Source organism: Sorex araneus, chromosome X, assembly GCF_027595985.1.
Source record: "Sorex araneus isolate mSorAra2 chromosome X, mSorAra2.pri, whole genome shotgun sequence".
Taxonomy (NCBI): domain Eukaryota; kingdom Metazoa; phylum Chordata; class Mammalia; order Eulipotyphla; family Soricidae; genus Sorex; species Sorex araneus.
Window position 1 is genome coordinate 143,131,245 of NC_073313.1, and position 14,272 is coordinate 143,145,516.

The window sequence follows — 14,272 nt, forward strand, 5'->3', positions numbered from 1 at the left end:
TCAGGGTTCCCCAAGTCAGTGTTGATTACTTGTAAGCCAAAACTTTCTGGTAATTCTGAACTTGTATTTGTGCTACTTTGTATTTGAAGTGTTGTATATTTGTACCTGCTTTTCTATTTCCCCTATAGCCTTTTTATATTTTACTATAGAGCGATGTTCTTTGGTTAAACACAGAAAGACCATTAATGCTATGCTCTTCATATTTGGAAGTTGATTGACGCTGAAATGTATCTACTCCTGGGCATAATTACTTGGTCATAACTACTTGACTCAGGCTTGTTTCTGTAGTTCCTAACACCCCAAAAGGGATGTCCCGCCGTGGGACTGGGATGGACCCGGGGCAAGTGGCAAAACTACCGGACATCGAAATAGGACATTCTAGAAAGCATAAATCTTGATGCAAAACTGTTACAACTTAAGAGACAGGACCCCCCCATGGGGAAGGACTAGCTGAACTGGCCTGAAGACTTAGTCTGGGATTTATGGTAAAAGCCTTGCTTGCTCTCAGCCCAGAGAACTAAGTGTTGGGATCTTTGTCTCTTACTGTGCTTATCCAAACAACTGCAAGTATTGATAACTTATATAATTAGAGGGAAACATAAAAGCAATGTAGTTGTCCCTGGGAGACAGAATGTCTTCTTGAGTTAATCTCCCTAAGAGAATTTCCTCTGCCAAATATTTATCTATGTAAATGACCAATCACACCTGTCCTTACCTCAACCCTTCATCAGATGTTCTATAAGTATGCTTAGCAACTCTTCATTAAACGGGCCATTTTCACCATTAGACTGTGGTCCCCAGCCTCCCTGTCTCCTTGTCTCTCTGTGTCTCTGTTGGGGACCCCTGGGGAGGTGGGGAGGTGGGGAGGTGGCTCAGGGCCACCGAAGGAACACACATGTCCAACAGCAGCAGCCCCTGAGGATTACTTAGTGAATTTACAATAGCTATAATTAAGTATCTCAAGATCACAGTCTAGGTTTAGGGTGCGTTCTAAATCCAATGACAGATATCTATATATCAGAACACAGAGAGATTAAAACCATTAGAAATAAATGAAAAGGTGAACTGAATAAAGATAGAAGTAGAGATTGGAGTCATGAGTCCAAAAGTCAAGGATTACTTACAGTAACCAGAAACTAGGAGAGCCATGGAACAAATTCTCAGAACCAATAGAACAACAAAATCTGTCAACATTTGAACTTTTATCTTCCTGAAATGTAAGATACGAACTTTTTTCACATGCAAAAATGAACTCAGATTTTTTTCTAAAGCCATGCAAAGAAAGCCAAATAAAAATGGATCAACGACCTTGATATAAGACCCAAATCCACAAGGTACATAGAGGAAAACACAGGAAGAACTCTCCATGACACTGCAGCCAAAGTCATCTTTCAGCATGAAATGACACTGAAGAAAGTGAAATCAAAGATAAACAAATGGATTACATCAAACTAAGAAGCTTCTGCACATCAAAGAAAACAATGACCAGAACGTACAGACAACTCAAAGAATGGGAGAAATTACTTGCCCACCACTTATACAAAAAAATATTAATACCTAATGTTGGGGAACAGTTTTTTCCCCAACATGCCCGGACACATTGCACACCGGGTCTGGGCAGATGTGGGTCAAAAGATGATGGGAGTGCGAAGAAACACCCTCTCTGGGAGCAGCTGATGGATATTCACTTTATTGCCAAGTACACATATATTTTATAGAGGGTCTCAGCTTATAAGAAGATCCAATCACATAAAGTTTAGCATTATTAGCTCTCCTACTCTGCTTTGCCCCAGTCCAATCCCAATCAAGGCTAGTTGCTGAGGTTAGGATGACCTGCTTAGTGTATGTGACAGTTTCTGTGTCTTTGGAGCATGTGACTAGGAGGCTGAGTGAGATTCAAGGCTGAAAACCCAGTGCTGGATGACACCCATTCTTGCTAAAAAAAAGTAACTTCATAAGGGAACAACAAAACTCCAAAGGTAATAAAATAAAATAACAGAACTGTTCTTCAATAGGAAATGTGCCACTGGAATGGGGTCAGGAGAATAAGATAGGGTAGAAAAAACCCGGATAATGCTGGACAAAGAAAAGTGCCAGCTATAAAAGCAAGTTGGGGAGCAGGAGGAAAACTGGGGACACAGGTGGAGGGAAGTGGACACCAGTGAAAGGATTGTTGTTAGAACATTGTATGCTTAAATTTGGTAATGAATAACTTTATCAATAAAGTAGCCTGAATGAATCAATTCAACTATTTAAAAATTTTTGGTTTGTTTTAGTGATAATGAATAGAAGGATTATAAATATTCAGGTACATATTTTTGTGTGAACATAAATAGAAGTTTAGATTTCAATAAATCCAATCTGTCAAATTTTCCATTAAAAAACAAACTTGGATCTTTTTGCAGCTCATAAGCATGATGACTGGGAGTTCACATGTTTGTGTCATATTTGCTTCCATTAAGTCCTGTTACACAGCACATTACTTGCCTGATGTGAAAAAAAAAACTTCTTCCTGTATTTTTGTGGATTTTTTTGAGGGGGCGGCACAGCAGACACTGCTCAGGGCTTACTCTTGGCTCTTTGCTCAGTGATCATTCCTGGTGGGCTTGACTTCATGCAGGGCAAGTGTTCTACCCACTGTACTATTACTCTACTCCCACTTTTCTTACTTTAAGCCACCAAATTTGTGGCAATTTGTTAAAAACTTTAGTAAACTAAAGAATGGGTGCATGAGTATTTGATGCAAGGGTAAAGGAAGGTAATGGAAATAAATTTAAAGTGCTTGAAATAAAACAAGAATCAGCATCAGAAATTTAAAAATTGATAACTTAAATAACACTTCTCAGATCTAGCCATGTGCTACCATATGAGAATGCAGTCCAGTGTTATTTTTCAAATAAATTTGATGTTCAACCTTCTATTTGAGATGTACCTTTAAAATAAATAGAGGAAACAATCTTTTTCTTCTCTTTCTTCTTGCTCTCTCTGTCTCTCCTTCACTCTCTTTTGCTTTTTGGGCCATACCCAGTGTTGCTCAGGGGTTATTCCTGATGCCTCATTCAGGAATTATTCCTGGCAGTGCACAGGGAACTGAACCCAGGTCAGCCTCGTTCAAAGTAAGCACCCTATTCACTGTACTATAGCAAGTAGGTCCCTATTATTTAGGCTTTAAAATAATCCATATTAAACTAAATGAGTGGGTTAAATGGCTCCAGTCTTCTGTTTCAGTTGGTTTATCCTAGCTTTGAAAGGCAAAAAATATTTTTTATCTTTATTACTGTTAGGAAAAAAGTAGCTGTGGTTACAGCATAAGTGTAATGTTTTTGTTGTCTAGATCTAAGGGACAAACCATGGTAAATAGTTCTTTTCTGGAAATATTTAATAACAGATTAAAACCTTTTCCTATTGAAATAGTGCCCAAGAAGTGTGTGCTCTATCTTCATAGTTCCCATTTAGCAAAAATTCTAATGGGTATAAAAAAGAAATTAAAAGAGTTTATAATACTAAATCACAACTGAAAAAGACAGTGCAATTCAACATATCAATTTTAGCAGAAAGAGCATTATAAAACTCAGTTAACTTTCTATATATTCATATATACAAATATTATCTAAGTGGCATGTATGTGGCTTATATTTACTTATGAATAAATTAATCCCTTTCTGAAAGTATTATCTGTACACCCTAATACTTTGTAGTCAAACAGTATCTTACTAAATTCATTATTATATTGTATTCATTCACTGTCACTGTATCACTGTCATCCCCTTGCTCATCGATTTGCTCGAGCGGGCACCAGTAACATCTCCATTGTGGGACTTGTAGTTACTGTTTTTGGCATACCGAATATGCCATGGGTAGCTTGCCAGACTCTGCCATGTGGTGAGATATCTTGGTAGCTTGCCAGACTCTTCGAGAGGGGTGGAGGAATTGAGCCTGGGTCTGCCACATGCAAGGCAAACGTTTTACCCGCTCCACTCATTGTATTCATTAGAGACACAATTAACAATTAACTTCCAAATTAATTCTTCTTTTTTGTCCTCATAGACATCACAAATACCCCATGATCTATATTTCAATGAAAGGAAAGGCAAGAGGTTGCTAGAACTAGTCAAAGAAGAATTATGTTTTCAACAAAGTGGTGATCAGATAACTGAATATTCCTATGAAAAAGAATAATATTGCACCTCCATGTTACATGAATAAAAGTCAATTCAGTCAATCATATACACATTTAAATAAAAGAACCAAAACTGATAAAAGAAAACCGAAAAGTGGAGGGTCATAGAGGTAGCACAAAAGGCTACAGCAGATGTGGAGACCCTGGGTTCAATCCCCAGCACTAATGATCCTCCTAACACAGCCAAAAGTGACCCACAAGCAGTCAGGAGTATATTCCAGGAGTACCCCCATCACTGCCAAGAGTGCCACTCCCCCCGCCAAAAAAAAACCAGAACTAACAAATCCTGAAACAGACAGAAACTTTTGGTAAGGTAATATGTTTTTTGTTAGTGAATCAACACTTTAAATTTTTATTGAAAGAAATTTATTTACCAAGACTCAAGGGGAGAGATACAGAAGGAGATGAGTTCAAGGGAGAACAGGGGATTAAAAGAGCAAAGCAAGGCAATAGGTGTTAAGATAAAGTAATGAAATAATAAGGAATAACAACAGACATTACTATGCTTTTCAGAATTAAAATCAGTCATATATTTAAAATACCATAACTGGCTGGGAATATGGCTCAGTGGTAGAGCATTTGACTTGCATGTGAGGCCCTGGGTTTGATTCCAGGCAGTGCAGAAAAACTTTTTAATGAAAACCAGATGAATGAAATGAAAAACAGATGATTAATGAAAATTAAAACCAGAATGGGAGAAAGAATTTAGTCACATAAATGTGGATTTTCATTACAGATGGGGAGCTTTTATCCAGAACATATAGATTCTTTTCAAATCAATTATAAAATTAAAAATGCCCAATTTTAATTTAAAAAAAGATTTGAGATACTTGTCTAAAGAACATAAACAACTGAAAGCACATATAAACATATCCAATATTACAATCATTAAGAAAATGCAAACAACAGTACAATAACACTTCACACCCAAAAATACAAAAACAATTCACACCCACACACAAAAATAATAATATGACTATTATTTTTCAAAAAAGACAAAACTAGGAAACAGGAAGTATGTGAAGGTATGGAGAAATTGAAATTATTTGGGAATATAAAATAGATATTAGTATACAACTATATTCATCACAATATTATTAATAATATCCAAGAGGTAGCAGCAACCTGTTTCCATCAATGAATGGATAAACAAAATAAGATACATTCAGTGAAGATTATTCAGCAGTAACATTCAAAGATATAGCCCTCTCCCATGATCATAGAAAAATCTATGGCCATATTGGAAGAAAAATGGAATTCTTCTGAGACCCCAGGAAAAGAATACCGAGCAGTCTAGTTGTTCTCCTCTCCAGGCGAGAGACTGATGAGATAGTGCAGTGGGTAGAGTTCTGGCTTTGCTTGTGACCAACCTTGCTTCAATCCCAGGCACCCCATATGGTCCCCTTAACCCTCCCAGGAGTTGTCCTGGAGTGCAGAACAGGTAGTAAACTCTATGCACTGCAAGATCAGGCCCAAACACACACACAAACAAATAACAACAACAACAACAACAAAACCCTACAAACCCATAATCCATTAGTGGAAAGTAGGGGTTGGTTGAAACAGCTACACACAGTTGTAGTGATATCCCTAAGGGGCTAGGCTTGGAATTTTGCTTTGGAAACCATGGTTGTTTTAAGCTAAAACTTGGGACCTGAACCCTACAATTCTACTTTTATAACACCAGATCAGGAGGTAAGATATAAGATTTACAGGAAGATCAATCAGCAGCATGCTTCCCCTTAGTGTCTGCTAGCAATATTTCTAGGAAATACAATTTTAGAAAGAAACATCTTGAGGGCAAATTTCTTCCGTGAACTCCAACCACCCTATGCTATATATATAAATATATGTATATATAATATAATAATATTATATATAATATATAATATATTATATATACATATGTGTAGGCAAGAGACTCTGCACATCTGTATATATATAATATATATGTGTATATATATTATATATATATACAATGTGCGGGCAAGAGACTCTCTGCACATATATATATATCTTGCCCGCACGCCTGGCTGTCTTCCCGGGGGCCCCTTGGAGGGGATGGGCTCCAGCTTCCCTCCCCACCCCGAGCAGAGCTCCCGGCGGCCGAAGACCACCGGAACCTAGCTACAGCCATGCTCGAGGCCCCTCTTCACATGTTCGGACAGGCCTCACGCATGAAGGTACCGGCAGAGGAACTCGGGTGTGTGTAATCCCATCAACGGCCAACATCCAGAGAGAGACTTAAAAGCAAGCCCTCAGAAGCAAAACACATGATATCTTGTAGCCTGCTTCTCCCTCTGGGAGAAACTGACAAGTTTCTGAGAGTTTCCTGCCCACATGGGACAGCCTTGCAAGCTTCCCATGGTGTATTCATATGCTAAAGCCAGTAACAAGCTGGATCTCATTCCCCTGACCCTGAAAGAGCCCCCAGTGCGACATCCTTGGGAGGCCGGAGTTAAGATAGGCTTCTAAGATCTCAGGGAAAGGAAGAAATGAGAAGTTACTGAGCCCACTTGAGAAATCGATGATTAACGGGATTTTGTCATATATATATGTATATATATATATATATATATATATATATATACAAAGCAACAGGGAACTGAGCAATATTTCTTTAAGCCTAACAAAACAAACCAACAAACCCAGTTATTTTCTGTCTACATCTAACTGTCACCAGGTAGTCAAAACCCCTATAGTCAAAAAGTACCCTGTAGACCTCCAAAAGCTGATCTGGTTAGAAGGAAGCACTGACTGACTGCAGTTTAAATATATAGCCCAGGAGGGCATGCTTTGTGATTGACACTTCAGCTTCTTAAGCTTATCCAACCTTCACATTTTGCCTATGGATTTTGTGAGCACAAGAGGACTGCCACTCACTGGTAACCTTGCACATCTGATTCTAAACCTTTGGTTGCAGCTCATGCCTGCTCAAATTTGTTGTAAGAGGCCTGGTCATGCAAAGTTGCACCACATAATGATTTCCAGGCCTGCACTACCCTCGTGCAACAATTGCTGCCAAGTGCTAGTAAACACATATATCCTAGTTACTCAGCAAGTTTGTTTTCTTCTGGAGTTTATACTGGGTACATGTTACTGCAAACTGACAGTTGTTGCCTAAGACTATTTAGTGGATAGCAATACCATCGTCACTGTCATACACCAGCAACTCTAAACTGGTCAGCAGCCCAGATCTGCTAGAACTCTGTGTTGTATAGGACATTTGCGGTTACAAATTGCCAGTAGTCATCCATATCCACAAAACTCAGAGGCATAGTCTTAGTCTAGAATGCGAAATTCAGATTACCACCCGAGGCCTGATGAAACACTGAACTGTACCTTAATCTTCACATAGCACCAGGCACAATAAGCAATAGTCACCTGAATTGATTTAGATAAAAGCCTGAGAAGGAGCAAAAGTACATCAGAGATTTTTCAACTCTATGATGAAGACTTCAAAGTGACATCCTACTGATGCACATAGATGAGAAAAAATCACTCAGCTATAGAGTACATTAGTACAAGTAAAAAAAAAACAGTATTAGTGGTCAATAACAGAACGAAAAAAGCTGAAGAACAAATCAATGAATTTAAGGAAAAGATAGATGAAATGATTCTGAAAAAGATAAGAAAAATCAAATCAAATTTTAATAAAGAAAACATAAGATATTTATGTGACAGCATAAATGTGAATAATACCTGCATCATAGGGGTTACAAAGGAGAGGACAGAGGGAAGGAGGGACAGTATTGGTTGAAGAAGTAAAAGCTGAGAAGTAAATTAGTATGAGGTGTGAGACAAATATCTAGACTCAGGAAGCAAAAGTGTTTCTGAGAAAATAAACCCAACTACATAAAGAGGAAGGGCTGGAGCGATAACACAGGGTAGGGCATTTGCCTTGCACATGGCCAACATGGGTTCGATTCCTCCATCCGTCTCAGAGAGCCCAGCAAGTTACTGCGAGAATTTCGCCCACATGGCAGAGCCTGGCAAGCTACCCGTGGTGTATTCAATATGCCAAAAACAACAACAACAAGTTTCACAGTGGAGAAGTTACTGGTGCCCACTTGAGCAAATCAATGAGCAACGGGATGACAGTGATACAGTGATACATAAAAGAGGAAAACACTTTGCAATTAAGACTGTAAAAAATATTAGAGTAATGATTCAGAAAGCAACAAAAGCAAATACTCATTATAAGAAAACTGCAATTGAACTAACAAAGTTTTCTCAACAGAAAATCTATTGCCAAGAAGAAAATGACATACTAGTTAGTTGAATGTAAAAGACCAACTTTAAATGCTCTACACTGATTCAAATAGAAATGCATTCAAATTGAAAAATAAAGTAAAAATCTTTGATCCACTTTAAATTGACTTGTGTGTAAAGTGTGAGATACAGATCCAATTTTTTTTTTTGCATGTGGTTATCCAATGTTGTAAGCACCATTTGTTGAAGAGGCTGTCTTTATTTCATTTCATGCTCCCATCACCTTTGTTTGTTCTTGAATAATATATTCTGACCAATTGGTCAGAAAGTCTATCTTGATTCCCAAACCAGGATGATTTGATTACTGTAGCATTGTAGTATAGTGTCAAGTTAGGTAATGAGATAACCCCAGTGCCTTATTTTTATTGCTATTTTAGTTATTTGGGGTCTCTACAATTCCAAAGAAACTTTAATATGGACTGTTTTAAGTCCCTAAAGAATGTTGTCTAAATTTGGATAGGATTACATTGAATTTATTGAGTAGTTTAGGTAAGATGGTTATTTTGACAACATTGATTCTTCTAATCCAAAAGCATGGAATGTTTTTCCATTTCCTTAGATCTTCTTCTATTTTTTCTTAAGTGTTTTAAAGTTTTTATGGTATAGATCTCTCACCTCTTTTGTTAAGTTGATATCCAGGATATATAAAATGCTCACAAAGATCAGAAACAAAAAGCCCAAAAATCCAATCAAAATGACAAGGAGAAATGAACAGGGACTTCTCTGAGGAAAATAAACAAAAGAACAACAAGCACATGAAAAAATTCTCACCATCACTTATTATGAGGGAAATGTAAATCAAGACAACAATGATCTGCTATCTCACACCAATGATAATGGTGCTTATCAAAAATAATGGGAACAATCTGTGTTGGTGGGGAGCTAGTGCTTTTTCACTGCTGGTAGGAGGAATGCAACATGGTTCAATTCCTATGGAAAACAGTATGGAGAGTTCTTAGCAAATTTTTAATTAAGCTACCATATGATGCAGCAATTCATTTTTAGATATTTACCCTGTTGGGGACACTGTACTACAGACAGGAATATTTTCCCCTTTTCAGCTGCCTTCAGGAAATAATTTCAGAGGCAGTTTTCCTTTTCTCTCAGAAGCCTGGCTGGTCTTTGACATGCAGATCTTAGGTGCTAGCCAGGCCTGACTTTTGACATTGTTTATTCCAGGCTCTGGCCCAGCCTAGTCTTTGGGATATAGATTTCAGGTGCTTCCTAGTTTGTAATTGACATGTAGATTTCCTGTGGCAGCCCAGCCTGGTCTTTGGGATGTAAATCCAAGTGCTTTCAGCCCAAGGAAGGTTTCAGTTTTGGTTTTGTATCTTCTTTCTGGAGGCCTAGATTTCTGGCCTGCAGATACAAGGAAATAATGTTGCCTCAATGTTCTTCCTGTAACATCTTTTGGTGCCTTTAATGACATCAATTTATTGCTCCCTTTGGAAGTGCTATGACCAATAAAAGGAGATGCATGAGGCCCTCTGCCTTTGCTAAGAGCCAGAGAGAGCCTTAGTCCTCCAATCAAGACATTTCTTCCATGTGAAGGCATGGATATTCACGCAACACTACCCCCAGGGCATTCACCCAAAAAGATGTATCACTGTCTCACTGTCATCCTATTGTTCATCAATTTGCTTGAGCAGGCACCAGTAATGTGTCCATTTGTCCCAGCCCTGAGATTTTAGCAGCCTTTGCTTATTCATGCTTCAAAATGGTGCCTTATTGGAGATGTATAAGATGTATACATGCCATTATTCATTACAGCACTCAGTACAATAGTTAAGATTTGGAATTAATCTATATGTCCAACAACAGATCAGTGATCATGTAGATGTAAAATGGAATTCTATACCACTGTAAGAAATGATGAAATCATACAATTTGCTGCAACATGGATCAAATTGAAAGATATTATGTTAAGTGAAATGAGCCAGAAGAATTAGGACAAATATAGGATGATATCACTTACGATATCACTTACGTGTGGTACTTAGAATAACTGGATGAGGAAATGCAATGTTTTAAGTTGGGGGGATGTATAGATATACAGAAATCTTTTGAGAATATTTAACATATATTTACAATAATAAATTTCAACAAAATGAGAAAAAATAGAATGTACCTCATCACAGTAGTGAGGCTCAATATATGCAACAGTAAAATGTACCTCAAAGATATACTACAAAGCCACAGCTAATATCATACTCGGTGAAGCAATTATGGAAGAATAAAAGGGATTCAAATAAATAAAGAAATAAAACTATCACTATTTGCAGCTGACCTGATGATATGCATAGAAAACTCTAACAACTAAAAACCGTTAACACCAAAACAATGGGAAGCAAACCAGTGCTCCGAAGTATCAAGATATAAAATTATTATACCCCGGGCCACCATTTCCCCCACACCTGCACATCACCCCCCCCTCTGCTTTCTCTTGGGACCCTGAGCTCCCACCCTGCCTGAGCACCGCCCATCTACCCCTTCACCACCCTCCAGTGCCTCAGCACTCGGTTTGCTCCCTCCTGCAGGTCAGTGAACCGGACCCGGCTGCCATTTCCCCCTTGCCTGCAAAACTCCCCATGCACATTGTGGTAGTGGGTGTGGCCCCAACAGAAGTGGGCGTGGCCTATTTTGGAGCAGATGTGGGGAGAAAGGGACTCTCCTTCACTGCTGGTGGGAATGCCGACTGGTTCAGCCCTTTTGGAAAACAATAAGGACGATTCTCAAAAAAATTAGAAATTGAGCTCCCATGTGACTCAGCAAAACCACTCCTGGGACTATAACCTGGAGAGGCAAAAAGATATAGTAGGAATGACATCTGCATTTGTATGTTCATTGCAGCACTGTTTACAATAGCCAAATTCTGGAAAAAAACGGAGTGCCCAAAAACAGATGACTGGTTAGAGAAACTTTGGTACATCTACACAATGGAATACTATGCAGCTGTTAGAAAAGATGAAGACATGAAATTTGCATATAAATGGATCAACATGGAGAATATCTTGTTGAGTGAAATGAGTCAGAAAGAAAGAGACAGACATAGAAAGATCACACTCATCTGTGGAATATAAAGTAGCAGAATGGGAGACTAACACCAAGAGTAGTAGAGATAAGAACCAGGAGTTCTGCCCCACAGATGGCCTCACATGCTGGGGAAAAGGCAGCTGAGATAGAGAAGGGAACACCTAGTAGAGAATGTTGGGAGGACCCACTTGGGTTGAAAGCTGCGTGCCGAAAGTAGACTATAGACCGAACATGATGGCCACTCAACACTTCTATTGCAAACTACAACATCCAACAGGAGAGAGAACAAAGCAGAATGTCCTGCTGCAGAGGTAGGGTAGGGTGGTGGGGTTTGGGGTGGGGGTTGTGGGAGGGATACTGAGAACATTGGTGGAGGAGAATGGGCACTTGTGGAGGGATTAAATGAAATGAAATGCAAACATGAAAGTTCATAAGTTTGTAACTGTACCTCACGGTGGTTCACTAATAAAATTTTTTTAAAAAGAACTTTTCATTTAATATTCTAAGAATTTTGGATTTTCTTAGATGATTTGAGTTTTTTTAATAAAATAACTTGAAGAAAGAAAAAAATATTATACCTGGGGCCGGAGTGATAGCACAGCGGGTAGGGCTTGCACGCAGCCGACCCGGGTTCAATTCCTGGCATCCCATATGGTCTTCCAAGCACCGCCAGGAGTAATTCCTGAGTGCAAAGCCAGGAGTAAGCCCTGAACATCGCTGGGTGTGACCCAAAAAGAAATAAAAAAGAAAAAATATTATACAAAAAATGTGTTACCTTTCTGTATGGAAACAATGAACTAAAGAAAAAGATATTAAAAGCAATTTTATTTACAACTGTATTTTTAAAACATCAACTTAACAAAGGAGGTAAAAGACATCCACTCAGGGGAGTGTAGTGCCATCAACAGGTCAGATGATGGTGCTTTTCAGCTTCCTGATAACCCCAAATTGCCATTGTGTTTCTGGACAGTCCCAAACAACTCAGAACCAAGTGTCCCCAGGAATTAAATGGCCAAAAGTTATGTATGTGGGAGCCACACCCACAAACCACAACTGGCTCAGCTATATAAGCTCATTTATCTGCCTTGCTTCAGATACACATAAATAAATCTTAAAAGTGATTAAAAGCCACAATTAGTCTCGAACCCTGCAAGTCTGAACAAAGCAGGATAAATTGGAGGGGGGCAGGTCAGCCTGGTGTCCTCCCAAGCAGAGCCCCCGGCAGCTGCTTGCTTCCACAATTCAAAATTGCCACCATGCCCCTGTCTTAGGACTGACCTCACTGAGAAAAAAAACTACTGAAAATTTGTGCACTGTGGGTTTTCTGACTGAAATCTTCAGGCTTTCTCACAGTTGGGATGGGCCACTGTAGGATAACAATGGTTTTTCCTTTCTGCCTTGCCATAGAGAGCTTAGGTTTATTGGGTTCCTCCCATTCACAGTGCTCCCAAGGAACTCCCATTCCTCTGCGTTTATCTATAACCTCTTTCTTTTTACTCTGCTTCCCCAACTGGTCAATCACCTTTATCTCCTAATCAGACTATGTTAACTTGCAAATATGCTTTTCTCTTCTCCTAATGTCCATTGCATACTTAATTCAGAGCAATGTCCTTTTTTTATAGACACAGGAAGACAGTTAATGCTATTCTTTTGTAACTTGAGAGTTAATTGGCTTCGAATAATATTCACTCCTGGGCATCTATTTTCTGGACTTAAGCCTCAGTTTTCCTTACTTTCCTTACCTAGCACCCCAAAAGCAGGGTTCTGACACGTGATTGGATGGATTCAGGGCAAACCGTGAGCTGCCCTGGCATTGAAATGGGCCAAGCCACAGTGCCCTAATATTTAACAATAAGTTAAGAGTGTGGTCATGGACAAATTCTGTTATGATTCAAAAAGTAACAACTAGATTAGGACCCTGCTACGGTTAGGAAAGATTAATCTGACCTGAGCACTGTAGTCTTAAGTGAGATATCCCCAGGAGAGCCACCCTACAAGCTTAATGTATCTCTTATTGTATTCATACAAAATAACTAATATTAATAAGTAGAATTAAGATGTTAATTAAGATATTGATTAAGTTATTGGATTAAGGAAAGGAGAAAAACCTCTAGATGGTATTTTGCCCTTGAGCTGAATCTCCTGGAGGCAGGCAATAGGAAGGGCTTTGATATGTTGATTGTGCTACCTAACCTAGGTGAGGTTCCTACCCCCCAATGCTGGGAGAGTGTTTCTCTATGTTTGTATGTGTATGTGTGTGTGTGTGTGTGAGAGAGAGAGAGAGAGAGAGAGAGAGGGAGGGAGAGAGAGAGAAAGAGAGAGAGTAAGACCATGGTGGTGAGGCGAGTGGGAGCGCAGAAAGAGGAGTGAGGGACGAGTGAGGGAGACAGGAGGAGATGGGAACAAGGGGCTTAGTGAGATTGGAATAGGCACATGGGGAGAATGGAATAAACGGCATCTAATCCCCAACCAGCCTGGCCCTCGTTTCCTCCTTAGCCCTTCCTGGCATCACGGCCATCCTGGGTGGGGATGTGGTGTGAGACCACCAAATGAAGGTAGCAAGAGAGCCGCGAGATTCCTAGTAATTTTTATTGCACAGGCTACCTCCTCCAACCTCCCTGTACTTCTGGAAGCTTCGGCAGTCATGTCCACACCCAAAAGCTGCCAATCAGTTAAAAATGCCACTCCAGCCTTACCTTCCTGATAAAAATACCGAACACTCTGAATCTTAGTACCTTTATTGCAAAGAATAATGCACAGAAGGAGAGAGAGAAAAAAGAAAAGTGA

At 39.2% G+C, this 14,272-nt stretch overlaps 1 protein-coding gene and 1 non-coding gene across 5 annotated transcripts in view; one reads left to right on the forward strand and one right to left on the reverse strand.

Annotated features, from left to right (window-relative positions):
* EDA (ectodysplasin A) overlaps window positions 1-14,272 on the reverse strand; it is a 667,860-nt gene that overhangs the window by 291,368 nt on the left and 362,220 nt on the right. The gene's annotated exons all lie outside the window — the stretch shown is intronic.
* On the forward strand, window positions 2,394-2,493 carry LOC129400234 (small nucleolar RNA U13). The gene has a single exon (XR_008627549.1). It is a non-coding gene; the product is annotated as a small nucleolar RNA U13 (small nucleolar RNA).